This window comes from Asparagus officinalis, chromosome 7, assembly GCF_001876935.1.
Source record: "Asparagus officinalis chromosome 7, Aspof.V1, whole genome shotgun sequence".
NCBI classification, from domain to species: Eukaryota; Viridiplantae; Streptophyta; class Magnoliopsida; order Asparagales; family Asparagaceae; genus Asparagus; species Asparagus officinalis.
In genome coordinates, this window is record NC_033800.1 from 17,226,513 (window position 1) to 17,245,089 (window position 18,577).

The following is an 18,577-nucleotide window of genomic DNA, read 5'->3' on the forward strand; positions in this document are numbered from 1 at the left end:
GAAGTTATATAGTTTCCCATGTTTGGGAGTTTCTTTAAAAATAATGGAGGGAAAGGGAAGAAATAATGGACCATCGTGATACAAATCCAACGATTAAGAAATGATTCCCCTTCATTTTTATTACTAAACTCTTAAATATGATTATTACATTGTTCCTAAGTTCCTAACCTTTCCTTTCTTTACTTTGCGTTGTTTCCCTTTCCTTATTTCCTTGCTCTCCATTGGTAAACTCCAAGATATAGCATTTAATTATTGGCATTTAATTGCATACTGACATAGAGTGGTAAAGAAAAGTTTGATGTGGGGGAAAAAAAAAGAAAGCGGAAAAGACTAGCTCGATCAGGCTGTCTCTTTCCAGTTACCTTTGTCAGTTTATATTCAGAGAAAACAAGTAAAGGAGTGCTTGTCAGCAAAGTTTGCCATCCCTTGCAAATTATCCAAAGCCAGCTTTAAAACTCAATTGTAGACTCAAAGATAAAAGAAGGATTAAAGAAAGGGTCCAAAATCAATCTTTTCATGCTTTGGACAAGATAATCTTCTCATACCTGAACTGAATTATCTTTTGCAGATCTCTTGAGGTCATACTAAGTACTATTGTGTTACTTAAACATGTACATTGTTTATCCACAAACCAACAGTTAAATAACCTTTAGGTAAAAGGATCTTGATAGTAAGGCGTGTTGTTTTACTACAACAAAGATTATAAATTATGATACATTTTTTATCTTCACGCGACATATTTTTGTCTCGCACAATTAAATGTGTGGGTAGAGCATGTATTGAGAGCGTCCTTCTATGTATGTGAGAATGTATCATGCATCATAGAATTTGCTATATATACACGTATCACAAAACTCACGACACTATATAAGTCAAGAGTGATAACACATACATGTGTTACAAAACTCATGACACATATATGTGTCAAGAGTAGTGATACATAGTTGTCTAGACCATAAATATATAAATAGATCACCATTCTCAACACTTTTAACATTCCGGATGTTCACCCATCCTAAGATTACTTTCATCAAAGCATATTTAACTATGGAGTTGTTTAGCTTATACACTATCATAAATATTTAACTATTATTATAATTAAAACCTAAGATTTATTATTTAAGCCAAATAGATCTTCACGCAATCCATGTTACACTATTGATGTTTTTTAAATTATATTTAGCCATATATCTAATGAGAAAAACATGTGTCATGATTTGTCATAATTTTTATTTATGTCAATGTTATTTAATCTTTTACAAATAAAATGACTCTTTTATATATGTCATAAAATAAGTGTGGACACATGCAACTTTTGTTGTAGTGTTTATTCGAATCAATAGTGTAACATTTAGGTAAAGAGATCTTATTAGTGTATTAGAACACAAAGTCATGCAGCACTCTGATGTTGGGAGAAAAAAAGGGGATTGTAGTTTAACATGATCATATATATCAAATTTAAAATACGATATTTGACTCAAGAGTGATTTTCACCAGGTTCTACCTGTAGATTATCCTTTGAAATGAAGATCATTGTCTGCTTTTAATTTCAAACTTTCAACAATACAAGTTTCAGTATAGACGAGAGTCACAGTTTTTTATGGTTAGTGTTTGATAATTATTATCAAAGGATATTGCCACCCGTCTGAACACGTAATTGATTTATCTTTTTATGATTATGTAGTTAATTCATGAAAGTTCATCAAGAAGAGACTCTTCTAAATTTTCCTAAATCTAAAATCAGAAGATAACTGATTAAATTAGCCATTGCTATACGGAATTTCATTCACCTCTATAAGAAAGAAAATTGCTAAAGAGCCAAAGTGAGTAATCTTTTACAAGTTTAATCATTAGAACCCACTAATGTTTAATGGATCCCAAATCAATCACTTTTCATTAATACGTACTCCTAAACAAAAAGTCAAGCTAAGTTACACCATCACCAATCACAAGAGGTAATATCGTGGATATTATAACCAACTAGAGGATCATAAATTGGGGTATATGTACTAAACTTGTACACTAGGGTTTGGCAAGGGGGAAAAGAGCTTAATATTTATTGCACCATTGATACAACATTGATCGTTGTATTTCTTAAAGGTACTTTCACCGCCAAAATTTCAATGTACTGATAAGAGTAGAAGGTTTTGGTTTTATAGTCTAACATATATCTCTAAAAAGTTGAGCACTATGTTTATTGACTGAAAGTGGACCCATACAACAATGTGATTTTTAGAACTATTTTAAATTCTTTATAGGTGGCAAGTAAATTTGGTTGATCTAATTATATCATTTTAAGGGTCCATTCGCTCGCGCAAAAACTCCGAAGTTAGATTAGAGTAATAACTCTTAATACCCACCATAACATCAGAGTTGATACGAAAGAAAGGACCTTTGATATCACTGATACACTGTACTATAAATTAATAGTGATTGCATTGATTTCGAATTGATAGGGAAACAAATATGATGTTCCACTCCCTTGCCTCTTATGATTTTTATAGAGCTACATCTATAGAATTTACTTTTGCTCATGAAGTCAAGGATCATGCAAACACATGGCCACATGGATGGGCTCCCTTGTCCCTACAAAGGCACGCAACCTCCCAGCGCTTGAATCATTAGAGGACAATACTCCCACAATTGTATATTCCCTTAATTAGACCAGTTCATAAAGATTAGTCAAACTTGATTAAGATTCTTAGATTGTTAGTTTTGGTGTTATGTGTAATATTGCATTTTAAGTATGGGATTCAAAGGGGTGGTCTTGTTTTTATGTGGTGACATCAAAAGCTAAAGCATCATTTGATTACTCTCGCAGTGCCTTTTGTCCTTGAAACAAGGGGAGACTTGTCAGCTTCTTTCAAGCCAAAGCAATACATATAACTATGCCATGTTGCATGCTCCTACTAAACTAGGAGATTTTTTATCATGAGTTTAATTAATTTCATTTGATATGTTCATAAACATTAGTTAAGTTATGGTTTGCGATAAATCCTAGGATACTCTTGATGACATGGTCAGAGAACATGGGTTGTCTTATATTTATCTCTCATGTGCAATATCTTTCATAAAGTTTCTTATGGCATCATCATTGAAATAGATACATGTCGATCATTTTATTCTTTGGATCCAGAAATATTTCTTTGGGTCAATAGATCGTCCTTTCTTTTTCTCCTCTTTGAAAGTTTTAGTTACATGTCACTAATGTTGTTGGAATTGTCTTTTGATTCTTTGTATAACTTCATGAGAATTAGATAGGATTAGAAATCTATCATGATTAGGAGATTGGGTCTCATCATGATTAGGAGTTTGAATCCTATTCTAATTAGGAAGTTAAGCTAGAGATAGGGTTTTGGTTTCCACATATATATTCTTCTATTGGGAAAGAGCCAATATTCTTGTAATATAGGGTTAGTAGAGGCCATAGCATGATTTAAGAATAGTGTGTGAGATGCGAGGGTTTCGTAGTTTTTATCCGTGTAAAAGATTACAACATTGGGAGAGGGTTTCATAATCTTTGTCCATTCAAAAGATTGTAATGAGAGGGCTTTTGGAGAGAATATGAGAGTTGATTATGTATGTGAGGTTGAGAGATTAAGAGACGAGATTTGAGTGGTTCATCTTGTAGTTCTCCCTGATACATAGTGGGTTTCTCGTATTGTTGCCCTGTGGATGTAGGTTGAAGTTGGTCGACCGAATCACGTAAATCTCGGTATTCTTCTTCTTGATTGCGGTTGTTTTCTATCTTATTGATTGTGGGTTGAACGTAATAGACAGAGAGACTAAAATTTCCATCAAGTGGTATCAGAGCGATGACGATGAATCCGGGAGCGAGTTCGCAAGATAGACATCGTACGAAAGTGAAGATCGGCGGTGTTACAAGAATCAATATGAAGAAAAAGAAAAAGGAAAAAAGGAAGATTAATTTTTCTTCTGATCGAGGGTTTGGAGGTGGATTTTGGTGATCCAGGAGTTAATTTGTAGGTTTTGGATGGAAAGACCTGATTTTTCAAATTATGCTCAGATTAGACAGAAAGTATAGAAAAGTTATGACGGTGATGGTAAGACATATCTGATGGCAGATAGGCAAACGAGTATGCTACGAACGAGACTGTTATAGAGAATCAGATGCGATTCTAGCAGTAGAGTTGTCAGGATATAATTATTCAGAGTCATCGAAGAAGCAGAAGTTGGTTGGTGTGTACACTCGAGGAGGACAGTGCCATCTAGAGCTTACAAGCGGCCACGACTGAGTGACATGCACAGAGATGAAGATGGTGGCATTGGACTTGAAGACGATGAGTGCTCATATTCGGTCCAAGCCAAATAATGGAGGAGATAGAGACATCCGGCTCGTAGTGTAGAGTAGGAGAGGTGCACCGATATAGATTGAGACGAGCGATGCAGGTAGAGCACAATGACAACAAAAAAGGGGGGAGACTATTATCAGGCTCAAGTTGGGAGGACAAACATGATTGATTTGTTTCTGATGTTAGAGGTGGTGAAGATCTCTTGGTGTACACAAGAGAGGTAGAGGCACCACAATGAAGCAAAGAATGTCACGGGACATCCAGTTGGAGTGTAGGTGTTCTTATTAGGAGTGTTGGTGCTTCGATTTAAAGTGTAAAAGAATAGAAGACGCTAGCGTGAGATGCAAAGTTTTAAGATGGCGATGATATATCTTCAAGGGAGTTTGAGAATCAAATCCAAGGTAGAGATTGTTGAAATTATTTTATATTCTTTGTATAACTTTATGAGAATTAGATAGGCTTAGAGATCTATCATGATTAGGAGATTGAATCTCATCATGATTAGAAGTTTAAATCATATTCTAATTAGGAAGTTATGCTAGAGATAGAGTTTTGGTTTTTCTATATATATCCTTCTATTGTTTGAGGAAAAACCAATGTGAAGGGAGAGAACTAATATTCTTGTAATCTAGGGTTAGTAGAGGACATAACCTGGTTCAAGAATATTGTGTGAGAGGCGAGAGTTTCGTAGTCTTTATTCATGCAAAAGATTACAATATTGGGAGAGGGTTTCACAGTCTTTGTCCGTTCAAAAGATTGTAAGGAGAGAGAGAGAGAGAATATGAGAGTTAATTATGTATGTGAGGTTGAGAGATTGAGAGATGAGATTTGAGTGGTTCCTCTTGTAGTTTTCCCTGATACATAGTGAGTTTCTCGTATTGTTGCCCCGTGAATGTAGGTCGAAGTTGGTCGACCGAACCACGTAAATCTCGATATTTTTCTTCTTGATTGCGGTTGTTGTGAGTTGCGTGTGATTTTAGGCGTGTGATTTTAGGCGTGTGAGTTTAGACGGCCCACCCAAAACAATCACAACATATATATACGTGAGTTAGGTTAAAGATGAAAGTGGGGCTGATTCGTGTGCAGTAACAACAAAGGGTTTTTGAGGCTGATTATTTTTTTTTGAAGCAGAGCTGCGGCTGTTCGTGTGCAAGGAGCGGAGAAAAATTGGTTGTGTTGTTTTTCTTCGGCCGTGCGTGCAAGGCAAAGGTGGCTGTGAATCAGAGGCTCCTTTTTTAGCTATTTTTGTAGAGAGTATTTGTGTGAGGGATCTGAGAGTTTGTGTGAGGGTTTAGATTGTGTGATTATAAACCCTAGTTTTATTCTCTCCCTCTAATAGTGGATCTCCCCCCTCCTTGCCCCGTGGACGTAGGCTATTTGCCGAACCACGTAAAATTTGTGTTATTATCGTGATTTGTAATAGCTTGTAGGATCCCTCGACAGGTCAGTCCTAGAACTGATGAGAGGAAGAGCCGATATCTCACTTTGTCAAGATATTCGCTTCAGATTCTTGTTTTCTTGGTGAGACAGGAATTCTTACGATCTAATCTCTTGTTGTGCACCTTGCGCACCAGAGGTGCTGCCGAAATTTCCGCTGCGCACAACAAGTGGTATCAAAGCTCCGGGTTGGACTTGGGAGCTTGTTTGAAGGATTCGCTGAAGGATTCCTATTTGAAGAATTAGATCGATAACATGGGAGAAACAAGCACATCGGGATTATCTCTTTCGAAGGCGATACAGAGTATGAGCATCAATAACACAAAGATTGATGTTCCGAAGTTCGACGGCAAGATTAATTTCAGATTGTGGAGGTGTCAGGTGATGGACGCATTGGATGCACAAAATTTGGAGGAGACTCTTGAGTTACAAGAGAAACCCGCTGATATGGAGGACAAGGTTTGGAAGAAAATGAATAGTAAGGCTTGTGGAGTTATTCGGTCATGCTTGACGCCGGATCTTATTTATGACGTAATGAACGAGACGTCGGCGAAGAGAATGTGGGAAACACTCAATGAGAAGTATCTGACGAAGAGCATTGAGAATCGGCTTCACTTGAAGAAGAGGTTTTACCAATTCAAGATGAAGAGGGGAGTTTCCATTCGGGAGCATGTTAACAACTTCACGAAGCTAATTTCGGATATGGCCAATGTAGATATCATGGTTGAGGATGAAGACAAGGTGATGCTACTATTGTGTTGGTTGTCGGAGGATGATTTTGGAACGTTTGTTCTCACTATGATAAATGGAAGAACTACGGTTAGCTACAAGGAGATGACCTCAGTTTTGGTGAATTATGAGTTGAGGAAGAGTGATGGCGAACCCTCTGAGAAGGCATCGGGAGATGCATTAGCAGTTTGAGGCCGTGGTCCAAACCGTCGTCCAGGTGATCGCTCAAGATCAAAGTCAATAGGTGACCATAGAAATATTGGTAGGAATCAATATCGCTTTTGCAAAGAAGGATATTGGAAGAACAACTTCCTAAAGTTGAAAGATAAAGTCGGGAAGAATAAAGGGAAAGTTGTACAAGCTTCGGAAGTGAATGTTGTCAAGGCTAGTGATGACAATTCAGATACAGATTCTTCAGGCTATTCCTGCTCTGCACTACCATCAGTTTGTTACGCTGACTCTTCAGAGTGGATGATGGATTCTGGTGCTATATACCATATTTGCCCTAGGAGAGATTGGTTCTCTAGCTTTGAGGAGTTAGAAAGAGGAGATGTCGTGCTCATGGGTAATGATCACGTATGCCCTATTGGTGGTATTGGTACAGTACAGATCCGGATGTGTGACGGGGTAACTCAGAAGCTGAAGGAAGTGAGATTCATTCCTCAATTGACGAAGAATATTATTTCACTTGGAACTTTGGAGGCAGTTGGCTATAAGTTGATCTTGGAGAATACGACTTTGAAGGTCACAAAGGGGTCCATGGTGGTGATGCGAGGTGTTAGGGAAAACAACTTTTACTACTTGAAAGGCAAGACAGTAACAGGGGGTCTGGCAGCTTCGATTACCACAGAGGAAGATACTACCAGCTTATGGCATATGAGATTAGGACACACTGGTGATAAGTCCCTACAGGTAGGGGTGAGCACGGTTCGGTTCAAACCGAAAAAACCGACCGAACCGACCCGAACCGACCCGAAAAAAGCGGTTTTATGAGTAAGGCGGTTCGGGTCGGGTTGACAATTTTTCAAACCGACCCGAACCGAACCAACCGAATATATTTGTGTCTTTGATTTGTGGGTTTATTGCTGTGTTCGATCACCATGAATAGCAGTTGCAGGGAATTGATTCATACATAACCAATGTTCTAATGAGTCAGCTCCTTTTTTTGTCTCCACAAAGACCAAACTCAAAGCTTGCTACACAAAGACAAAGGAAGTCCGTTACTAAAAAATTACAACGTCAGAGTCAAGTATTTAATCCAAAAGGACAAGTTACTTCACTTAAAAACAGTATACATACATGAGCAAGAATAATAAATTGAAGTGAAGTTAAAAAAACAAATACATGCTGGCATAGGGTAATAATAATATATAAAAGATAAATTGAAGTGAAGTTATACTTGATAAAGTTAGAACCGAACAAACCGAACCGAACCGCACCGAACCGATTTGTAATGGTTCGGTTCGGTTTTGAATTGTAGGTGGTTCGGTTCGGTTGTTCAAATTTTGGTAAAAACCGACCCGAACCGAACCGTGCTCACCCCTACCTACAGGTATTGGCGAAGCAGGGGCTATTGAAGGGTGCAAAGACCTACAAGATGGAGCTGTGTGAACATTGTATACTTGGGAAGAAGACAAGAGTGAAATTTGGAACCGCTATTCACAATATCCAAGGTATATTGGACTATATTCACACAGATATTTGGGGCCCTTCCAAGCATACATCACTTAGTGGGGCCAACTATTTTGTCACTTTTATTGATGACTATTCCAGGAGGAATTGGGTATACCCGATGAAGCATAAACATCAGGTCCTGGATATTTTTGTGGAGTGGAAAAAGAAAGTGAAGTTGCAGACAGGTAGAAAAGTGAAGACTCTACATTCAGATAACGGTGGAGAGTATAAGAGTGATCCGTTTCTACAGTTTTGCTGGGATCACGGCATTAGGCGACACTTCACAGTACGTGAAACACCGTAACAGAACGGGGTGGCTGAAAGGTTGAACCGTACCTTGCTGGAGAAGGTGCGATGTATGATGACACAGAATGGATTGTCAAGATCCTTTTGGGCCGAAGCGTTGGTTTATGCAAGCCATCTCGTGAATAGGTTGCCGTGCACTGCGATACAGGGGAAGACTCCGTTGGAGCGTTGGTCTGGTTCGGTAGCTAGTGACTATGAGTCGCTTCGGATATTTGGGTGTCCAGCTTATTACCATGTCAATGATGAATCCGAGGGTGAGGAAAGCAGTCTTTGTGGGATTTAGATATGGAGTTAAAGGCTTCAAGTTATGGGATCTACAAGACAAGAAGATAGTTATTAACAGGAATGTCACATTTGACGAGGCGTACATGATAAAGCCTCAAGTTCCTCAACAGATGGAGGAAGACTAGACAGTTGGGATATCACAGCAGGTGGAGGATGATGTGACTCCACCCACTCCAGATAGCATTGTATCCATTGAGGCTCCTACAGAGGTAACACTGGAAGGAGATGGGATGACAGTCGCGCATTTAGAGGATACAGTGGATGTTGGGACTCAGGAATAGGGTCATGTTCAAGAGTCCATTGCAGCTAATAGACCAAGAAGAAATATTCGTAGGCCAGCTAGATATGACGATGTCATGGTTGCATATGCTTTATCAGCAGAAGTCGTTGATGACTTGGTTCCTTTTACATTCAAGGAAGCAGAGTCAAGCTCTGATTCGAATAGGTGGAGGGAAGCTATGGAGGAAGAGATGCAGTCTCTTCATAAGAACGACACTTGGGAACTTGCAAAACTACCAAAGGGTAAGAAGGCTATTGGATGCAAGTGGGTGTATGCAAAGAAAGAGGGATCTTTTATTGGGGAAATTAGATTCAAAGCCAGATTGGTTGCCAAGGGATATGCACAGCTAGAGGGCGTTGATTATAACGAGGTATTTTCACCTGTTGTGAAGCATTCGTCGATTCGTATTTTATTGGCATTGGTGGCACAACCGGATTTGGATTTGGTCCAGATGGATGTGAAAACAGCCTTTCTACATGGAGATTTAGAAGAGGAGATCTACATGACACAACCTATGTGGTTCAAAGCTGTAAGAAAGGAAGAATTGGTATGCAAGCTGAAGAAGTCTCTTTACGGATTGAAGCAATCACCGCGACAATGGTACAAGAGATTCGACGGCTTTATGATTGGCGGAGGGTACACGAGGAGCCCATATGACCCGTGTGTTTACATGCACAAGCTACAGAATGGTGAGTATATCTATTTGCTGTTATATGTTGATGATATGCTCATAGCTTTCAGGAATACTTCAGCTATTATAAAGTTGAAAAAAGAGTTATCATCCGAATTTAAGATGAAGGACCTTGGAGAAGCAAAGAAGATATTGGGTATGGAGATCGATAGAGACAGGGTGAAGGGGAGGTTGAAGTTGACATAGAGGAGTTACTTACAGAAGATGCTGAAGAAATTCAGTTATGATGGCAATGCCAAGGCGGTGAGTACTCCATTAGCTCCCCACTTTAAGCTATCAGCTAAGATGTCACATGTTTCAGTTGAGGACCGGGAATACATATCCAAAGTTCCATATGCCAATGTTGTGGGTAGCTTGATGTATGCGATGGTGTGTACAAGGCCAGATTTGTCACAGGCCGTGAGCATGGTATCCAGATACATGCACGACCCCGGGAAGGGTCATTGGGAGGCCGTGAAGTGGATTCTACGGTATATCAAAGGTACAGTGGATGTTAATTTGGTATTTCAGAAGAATGAGAAGAACGGGCATGATTGTATTGGTTACGTGGATTCTGAGTATGCGGGGGATCTGGACATGCGCCGGTCTACTAGCGGATATGTGTTTACACTAGAAGGAGCACCGGTGTGTTGGAGATGCACACTTCAGTCTACAGTGGCTCTCTCCACTACGGAGGCAGAGTATATGGCGTTGACTGAAGCTGTGAAGGAGGCTTTGTGGTTGCAGGGATTATTGGAGAACTTGGGGATTGCACAGGAGACTCTTCGGGTATATTGTGATAGCATGTCAGCTATCTATTTGGCGAAAAACCAGGTTTATCATGCGCGCACGAAGCACATCGATGTCAGATTTCATTTTGTTCGTGACGTTTTGGATGAAGGAGACGTCATGTTGGAGAAGATCCACACGAAGGACAACCTTGCAGATATGTTGACCAAAGTTGTTTCAGGTGTTAAGTTTGGTCATTGTTTGGAACTTTTGAACATTCTTTGGTGTTGAGGCCTTTTGAGACCATTGGATGAACTACGGGCTGCTTGATTCCTTGGGCAAGAGGATACGTAGGCAGTCTTTATGATACAGCCGGTTTGAAGTAGTTAATTTTGATGGGGGTGAGATTCTTTGGACTCTCGTTCGGATTCCCGACTTGTTGTCGAATGAGTGGGACATTTGGATGCTTTGGTGTCGGCTCAGTTTTGAAAGAAACTTCACCGAGGTGGAGAATTGTGAGTTGCGTGTGATTTTAGGCATGTGAGTTTAGACGGCCCACCCAATCAATGTGGCCCACCCAAAACAATCACAACATATATATACGTGAGTTAGGTTAAAGATGAAAGTGGGGCTGATTTGTGTGCAGTAACAGCAAAGGGTTTTTGCGGCTGATTTTTTTTTTTTGAAGCAGAGCTGCGGCTGTTCGTGTGCAAGGAGCGGAGAAAAATTGGCTGTGTTGTTTTTCTTTGGCCGTGCGTGCAAGGCAAAGGTGGCTATGAATCAGAGGCTCCTTTTTTGGGTCTTTTTGTAGAGAGTATTTGTGTGAGGGATCTGAGAGTTTGTGTGAGGGTTTAGATTGTGTGATTGTAAACCCTAGTTTTATTCTCTCCCTCTAATAGTGGATCTTCCCCCCTGCCCCGTGAACGTAGGCTATTTGCCGAACCACGTAAAATTTGTGTTCTTGTCGTGATTTGTAATAGCTTGTAGGAGCCCTCGACAGGTCAGTCCTAGAACTGATGAGAGGAAGAGCCGGTATCTCACTTTGTTGAGATATCCGCTTCAGATTCTTGTTTCCTTGGTGAGACATGAATTCTTACGATCTAATCTCTTGTTGTGCACCTTGCGCACCGGAGGTGCTGCCGAAATTTCCGCTGCGCACAACAGTTGTTTTCTATCTTGTTGATTGTGAGTTGAATTCTGAGTTGCGCAGATCGTAGTAGGTGGAGAGACTAAAAATCCCAACAAATGTAACGTGCATTTTAGGTTGAAATTACATGACAAGTATAAATTTGCTATTTGCTATATAAATAATTAATCGCCATCATATTGATCACTGTCACGTTAATAAATACCACATCGAGTTCGTCCACCACATATATATTGTGAATATATTTATTTTCTCTCGGAATACATCCATTTTTATGCTCCTTTTTTATTAGAAAAAATTTCTCTGAAATTCTAGACAACACGACACTATATACTTAAAATACATATTATATATCACATTTAGCTTATCCATACTTAATTTATTCATATGTATGCTACTTTATGTTACACACAATTCATCAGTTTAGTTTGACGGATTAAAAAAAGAGGATCCGTGTAATCAATCAGTCAGCACCCCATCCTCAACGCCCCTACCCACCCCCAAAAAAAAAAAAAAAACAGCCCCATAAAGAAAGAAAGAATTTATTTGACTCAATTTTTGTTTTGACCATCCTACTTAAGTTGAACACCGTAATAAAAAATACATTTATGCAGACTTTTCGGATCTGTTCATGAATCGATTAGGAAATCTCTTTACGAAAAATACTGATATACATCTCTTATAAAAAGTTTAGGACCATTCATCCAAATTATCAGCTATAAACTCAATATATTGAATATAACAGTTGTACTAATTATCTAGATGTATACTATGCTAACAATACAATAATAGAAGCACAGAGGGACGCACCAACCCTCATTTACTCTTTCTAAATGAGTAAAATTAAGGGTATGGTTTGTCCTGGGCACTTTAAGCTAGTGTGTTGCTAACATGAGATATACTCTGCCACGCATGATCTCTATATATTATTGATGATCAGGATAATAATGGTTTGTTTATCTTTTAGATCAGCAACTAAACAAGAACATGGAGGAACGCGTCAACCCTAATTCGGTCTTTATAAATCAATAAACATATATTTAGAGATATGCTCTCGTATGACATGCATTTATTCAAGTCGTTAGTTATACTTTAGATATACTGATAACCACAGTTATGGTGGTCTGTGTATGTATTAATATCAGCAAAACACCAACAAAACCAAGAAGGAGACGGAAGCAACCACAGTTACTCTCTTATTACCTGAGAACATCTTTGTTTTGCTCATTAGCCTGAATATTTGCTTAAATATACTCTTTAACCAAACACAACTTTTTGATTTTTGAGCCATGTGAGGCCATTCATCTACACCAAATAAATTTGTTTCTTTCCTGAATTTGCTTCATCATCTCTAATATTAGGAAAACGCTTTTTGGCTCCCGCTTTAACGCACGAGCCAACTGAGCCAACTCGCCCAGAGACAAAGGGGTGGGACCCACTGTGCCAGTGGGGCCCACCCCCTGTTTCTGTGCGAGTTGATTCACACGTTAAAGCGCGAGCCAAATATCAGTGTTGCTAATATTATAAGCTATGCAAGCTTAAGGGAAATAAATGAGAAATGTCCTCGGACACCAGAAATTATCCAAGGTACCTAATCCGCCATATAGAATCGTTGGACCAAAGAGCTATTCTCTTGGATCAAGACATGAACTCCAAAGTCTAGTGATCCAAGAGCTAACATCTGTTTGATGCGCTATTTAATATCATGACACGTGGGCTTTTAGTTCCATGAAGTAATTTCTCCTCAACAATCATGTTAATTATAGAGAAGTGCTAATGAGCACTTCCTACGTTTGACACATTCTCATAAACATACCGCACTTGCACCGACAAGTACACTGCAAATTCAAGAGCAACACATACGGGGCTCTGATCGATCAAACACAATGGAAGTCGGCAAGACTCTCAAGAACGCCCACTTGGAACTCTAGTAAGGAGATGTAATCAGCTGCTCTTTGAAGCAACACCTCCGTGCTCCTGCTTTCAGACCCAGGGATGATCCTTTGAAGCTCTCTGAACTTCTTAAGGACCAAATGAGGAGAGGGTGTGTTCACCAAAAGAGGCACTTTCCTTCTGCTAGTTGTCCTCGCCAAAAGGACAAGAGGCCTCCTCCTCATCTTTAGAAGCTTACCCATGAAGAGGGATTTTGATGTGTATAGCTTTTTTTGGTGAATGGGAGTAGCTGAGGAAATATTTATAGGCCTTTTCAAGTAAATATGTGAGCTCATGTGGGTAATAGAAACCTCGTGAAATTTTAATTGCAAATAGCTCCTCCATCTTCTACTGAAAATATTGAAGCGAGGTGTTATCTGGAATTTTAGCAATACAAGATGTGCACTTAGGCAGTAAGCCCCTTTGGGATCCGTATCAGTTGGAGTCACAAGGTTCTTCAAGTTCTTTTAATTAATTCCTGCATTTGATGGTTTGGTCCACCCTCCTTTGTTTTCATACTAAAAGAGAGTGACAATGAGATTCTCAATAACATTTATAAAGACTTGCATGTAAAGGGGGGGACAGTAAAAAATAAAACAAAAGCTAATTACTTGATTAAGGAACATTAATTTTCCTAGTTCAATACCATCTCAGAGGCTGGTTAGTGGATATTCTCCGTTTTCAGGTTTGACTATATGGTTTTCTCCAAGTAAAAAATAAAATAAAAGGAAATATATATATATCAGTTTTTTTTAAAAAAAAAATAATCCTGCAAGCCTCTTGGGTAGGACGATATAAGTACAATGCAAGAAAAGCTAGCTTTCACAATGGGACAAATTCTAATTTGTGCCTCTCTATTTAAGAATAGTTGACCTATGGGAAGTTCCACGTTCAAAATTTTGGTAGTCTTCGTTTACGTAAAAACTCTATCTGAACCAGTTTACTATTTGAAGCACTTTATAGTTTCGTAGGAACAGAATAAAGCATGTTTTTTTCATCAATTAATCAATATAGCAAGGGATCAGAAATGATGGACGGAAAATATATAGGTTTCAGAAATTTCTACCTAATGGTTGTAAACTGAATAGATGCTCAATATACCAAAAGAGATGGATTCACCACCATGCTAGTAGTCTTAAATTACGTAATTACTTCTTTTGGGCTGGTCTTTTATGCTTGTTTTTGTGTGTGTGTATGCTGATTACTGAGGATACTTCCATGCATGATCTCCAATTTCTTGCACTAGTTTCCTCTTAACCCATCAATTGCGCTGGAAATAAAGTGTTTAAGTAAGAGTAATGAAGGAGAACTAGCCTAAATATAGTTTAAAGCTGTAGACATGAGCAAGACCTGTTAAAACTTTCTGAAAATTATGATTGGAGGATCTTTAAAGTCGAATTTCTATTTGTCTGTAAACCCAAAGATTTACCCCCACTTATTTTTAAACTCATCCACCACCTGACAGGCTGCCTTTTTTTGTTGCCCCCTCTCCTATGATCCCAAATTCTCACCCCTATTTATCTTTAAACTCATTCACTTCCAAAATCACCGTAAAACTCAAAATACTCGACCAAATTAACTTTCAAACCTACTTTGTATCTTAGTAGTTTGGTATACAGTATTTGGTAATGTATTTTCTTCTAACTTCCTATATATTTTGTTATATCCTGCTATTTTGTGGGTATATGGTATATTAATTTTAATCAAACACATAAGCCATTATTTTTGAATTTTACCAAACTAATACCGCAGCATCACACGAGTTAATTTTGCTACTTCCTAAGAAAGAAGACACACAATCTTGAAGATGGAAACTGAAAAAAAGAAGGTGGTATTTCTTCTCTTTTCTAGTGGTTTGGAATGTGGGCAGCGTGGCAAATTGATACTTTCATCTTTGTGGTGGACATCAGCAAGAGAAATTTTGGCAAACTAGGGTGATCCTTACTTCAGACAACCCCGAAGGCAAACAGAAGAAAGCTACAGTTTGGGAGTCTTTTGCATGTGTACCTGTCTAGAGTAAACGAGCAGTGTTTGATGTGAGCGATGGTCACCCTTGAAAATAATTGTTGCATTCTTTCTCAAATTTGCACTCCTCTATCACCCTATCTTATCAAAGGTCATATCAACTATTCTTTAATGCTTAAGGAAGAATAATTAGTTGATGCAAAGTTTGTTTGCTTTAAATAAATGTTTCTTTCAGTAAAGCCTCAATCAAATGGATTTGATGCACTAGTAATTTAAATATGTTTCGATCTTCTTCTTCTCTGAAGTCGGCAGAACTAACCTTTTCTGAACCAAATTCAAAGGTTCATAAACTTTGAGATGAAAGGAACTTCGCACGCTAAAAACACTCTAATTTCATTTTTCTTATTTTTTGGGTAAATTTCGCAAAACCCCTTTCAGTTTGAGCGTTTCTCTGATAATCCACTTAATTTTCAAAATCTCAGAAAACCCTCCCTTATGTTTTGGGTTCTAAGGAAACCCTCATCAACTTTGAACTTTTTTTAGAAAACCCCCTAATGGAGTTAATTTTGGGGTTTTCTAACAAAACCTTGTGTCATTTAGAAAGTTAAGGGGGTTATCTCAGGAACGACCACACTTAAAGGGGGCTTCTCAAAAGCCCCCATAAGTTAGGATGGAAGTAAGTAGTGATACCTTTAGTTTGAGGGGTTCTCTGACATAAATTAAGGGGGCTTTTGTGAAATTTTGAATGTTAAATTTACCTTAGAAATGCCCAAATTATGATTCTAATGGCTTGTAGAATAAAGACAAAAATCCAAGAGATGGTCATCCGAATAAGATCCACGTACTAGCTAGGCAAAAAAAGGCCCAAGCCCCTACACCACATGGACAGGATGTGATAGTAGTAGGTGCTGCAATCAAGCCCTCTTGGTGTGCAAACACAGTCACTTCGATTTGATGACTACACCATATTTGCAACAGGAAACTCGGTGAAGGGAATTCACATATTAGCACAACCATGGAAGTATCAGCCATGAAAGACTTGTCATGACCAAATACAGCCACATTATACATGAGAGGCTTGACATGACCATACAAAACCCAACATTATTAGCCTATTATTGATGAGCAAACACCTATTATAACCTACTCAAATTTATCGAATGCAAGATTAAACTGAAATGTGGGAATCAGTTCACCAAGCATGAAAAGCCATTAAAGTGCGCTTCAGTTTCTATTGTCGGTAGAGTTATCAGTTTTCATTGATATATGAGGATTTGAGGTGACCTTGACTTGAGGACAAAAGGACAGAGGGCATTGCTTTGTCTTTAAAGAGGCGTGTGCTTATAAACTTTTGGGGTGATGCAAGTGTGAGAGAGGAGGGGTTAGCGTCACCCGTGGGCTGCATTAATGGAAAAGTCTCTCATGCACGTGGACGTGTGCTTCCGCCGCCCAAGGAAAATCATGTGAATGAAAAACTTCATGACACTAGACACTATTAGCAACAAAAAAAAAAAGTCAACAACAACGACAAAAAGCAAAAAACAAGAAATAAAAACAACCATAGTATAAAAATTCTGATATCTATTAGAAACAGGGCTGCGTAAACGATAGGGTTACTAAAATCTATAATCGATAGAACATGATTACAAATATGGTTAAGTGAGGGTTACTAAAATCTATAATCGATAGAACATGATTACAAATATGGTTAAGTGCTGAAATATTTGAATCCGTATCTAAATATCCAAATATATATTAGTCGTATGGTTGCAACAATTTTATTCCTTATATTAATGGATCCCATGTTAATTTCGATGATCAAGATATCTAATCTTAACTTCTTAGATATAATGAACATATCAATGAACTCTCTTGTATAATATGAACTAAATATATTTTTTCAATATTACCCAGTTTTTTCATATTAATTTGTTTTGTATCCGCATGTGTATCCGCGTGAATATTCATATCCATATCCGATTTTAGTGGATATGGATATGAATTTTCCTCCACGAGGCATATCCATATACATTTCTGTATCCGTAATTGGTTAACAAATACAGATATGTTAAGCATCATATCCGAGCCGTACTCGGACTGTATGCACTCCTAATTAGAAGTGGGGATAAGAAAAGAGGTTAAGTGCGGATAGAGCCAATGTAGTATCATCTAATTGCGATGGCCCCTGTAGCTCTAACTGTGAAGATAGACCCATTGAGTCCATTTTTGTAACTCTTAAAAGAAGTTAAAAAAGAGTTATATAGAGACAGAGAGACTCCTTATAATTCTATCGGTGCTGATAAGAGTCTCAATTGTTAAATATTTTTACTCTCAATAGAGTCAAAAAGAAGTTCACTGAGAAGGTCTATATGCACTTGGGCAAAATAGCAACGCCACTGCTATTTGGCTCGTGCTTCAACGCACGAGTCAACTTGCACAGAAACAGGGGATGGACCCCACTGCCATAGTGGGTCCCACCCCTTTGTCTCTGCGCAAGTTGGCTCGCGCGTTAAAGCGCGAGCCAAAAAGCGTTTTCCAAATAGCAAGGTGTCTACCTACCCAATTAGAACTACAAGGTATCCCTCCGCCATCAGGCAATATTCCCTTATTTCTACAGTGCAAAAGTTCCATGCCACCTTGTAGCACTCAAATACCTTATAATTCAGCCACTTTGCACTTATACTTTCAATCATTTTTCATAGCGTTTATATATTCTAAGTGGATTAAAATTAATACGTTAATATCCTCTATTATGAAAATGTGATAAACCTCACCAAAACGTTCCCATGAAGCATTCACATATTACTTTTAGAGCTCTTTAATCATTAATAATTAATAAGTTCATTGTTAATCCTTCCCAAATTCTAACCTAAATATACCCAATTCTATTTTGTATAGGTCTAAAAATAAATTCAACAAATATTAACAGTTAGAAAACTATAAAATTTACATGTGAATATTATAAAAGAACTCGAAGGTGAAAAAGTTTCACGTGTGCATAATAAAAGATAGGTTAAATATCATAAAACCCCCCTTAACTTTGGATGATTATAACAAAAACCCCATTAACTTTGGATGATTATAACAAAAACCCCATTAACTTTCAAAAT